The sequence below is a fragment of the Rhagoletis pomonella genome, unplaced genomic scaffold (assembly GCF_013731165.1).
Source record: "Rhagoletis pomonella isolate Grant_MI unplaced genomic scaffold, Rhpom_1.0 Rhpom_scaffold_00014, whole genome shotgun sequence".
Classification (NCBI taxonomy): Eukaryota; Metazoa; Arthropoda; class Insecta; order Diptera; family Tephritidae; genus Rhagoletis; species Rhagoletis pomonella.
The window spans coordinates 17,473,793-17,475,819 of record NW_023458568.1 but is presented as its reverse complement, the minus strand read 5'-3'; positions in this window follow the sequence as shown (position 1 = coordinate 17,475,819).

Sequence of the window (2,027 nt, the reverse complement as noted above, 5' to 3'; positions counted from 1 at the left end):
TGACAACATCCGATGAGGTGGCTCTTAGAGTATTCGAGAGAAAGACTGCCAAATTGGTGTTGGAAAAATTCAAAGCCGTTTTCTCAGCTAACGTAGGCTTGGAGACAATAAGGGATGTGGATAAAATTGTAAAGGGCGAGGAAAACGCCCTTATTCCTGATAATATGAACGTTTCAAACGTTCCATATTTAAATTGGGCTCCACTTGTATCAACTTACGTCGAGCGCTCATTTATGACATTCAAGGCTTTTCTTCGCGAAAATCGCAAGCTACAAGCAAGTTGTGAAACAGATATAAATTGTGTTAGCAAGTTTTGTAAAGCGTTGTAATTGCTTTAACGAGTTTTGTAAAATGTTTTTATTGCATTATCGAGTATTGTAAATTGTTTGTTGTACAATAAAGTTAATTGTACTGCAACTCGGTTATCTTGAGCGTTTATTTAGCAATCCAGAGATACGAACCGAAAGGATTTTGGGAAATCCGTCAACCAGTCAAGGATAATCCTAACAAGTTGGGCCGACAGTATCGCACGCTAAGCCTTTGATGCAGGGCGTTCCACAAGGGTCCATTTTGGGTCCTTTATTATTTAGTGTATTTATAAATGATATTTTTCAGACCTGCAGGTATGCCAGCATGCATGCGTATGCTGATGACATTCAACTTTATTTTTCCGGCCGCTTCGAAAATAAGGATGTTATTGCCATAAATTTAAACAAAGACTTAGATTCTGTTTTACGTTGGGCTACTAAGAACGGACTTTGTCTCAATCCCTCCAAGTCTTATGTATTACCAGTCTACAAGAAGAAATTTAATATCGACAGTATCCCTTCGCTATATTTAAATAATCAATCCTTAAAACTGGTTACCAAAATAACTAACTTGGGTTTGTTATCAACTCTAACCTTAGCTGTTGTGATCATATTAACTCTGTAGTGAGCAAAGTATATAGAATACTTAGAAATCTGAGGCATTCGGCATCATTCACTCCAGTTGCCACTAGACGAATGCTAGCACGTCAGTTAATTGTACCTATAATAACGTACTAAGAGTTGGTATACAGCAAACTTGATTCCGCCTCTGCCCATAAAATTGACATTTTATTTAATCATGTCACTCGGTACGTATTTGGTATTCGTAAATTTGACCATATATCTGCCTGGAGGTCTTCCTTGCTGGGGTGTGAAATCTCCGACTACGTAAAGGCCAGAAACTGCATTTTCCTTTTCCGACTTATGAATACAAAGATACCTTATTACTTATATGAAAAACTTATCTTTCGTAAGTCGGAGCGATCGTACGACTTAATCTTACCTCTATACAAATTTAACAATTCCACAAGACTGTTTTTCATTAACGCTATACGAATCTGGAACTCCATTCCAATTAATGTTAGAGCAACTTTAAAGCTATTCTGTATACCCACTTCTCTTCAAATTGATGAACCAATCTGTATTTGTAATATTTATCTAGATTAGTCTCGATATTTGTTGTTACATTTAATATTCTATTGTTGCAATTTGTAATTTGTATGAACCTGTTGTACTAAAAAAGACTGAGTCTTATTGTACTAATGTTTTTTGAAATAAATGAAATATTTTTAAACGCGTGCATTGCAAAAATATTTATGTGTTGTTTTCTGTTTCACAAATTTATTTTATATTCTTCTTTATACACATACGTATACAGAGATTAAATAAATATTTATTTATATACGTAGTTATGTAAATGTATCTAGTTATTATATGAGGCCTTGAGCGCCAGAGTAGCTTAACTCACATTTCAAAAAAAGTTGAGGTGCACCTTAAAATGCATTACCAGAATCGAGACGGTAATAGCCCGAGGCACGCCCCTTAAGTTTTCTTTTACTATAATATGTAGCAGCACGTTGGTGCAATAAATTTTTTAGTAATAGACCGCATTTATTTTTTGTAAATTAAAAAATTATTAGACATAAAATTTACATACTTATGGTTGACTGATAGCGCTAGAACCATACACAGTTGCTTGTGAACTCCAAAAAAATGGAT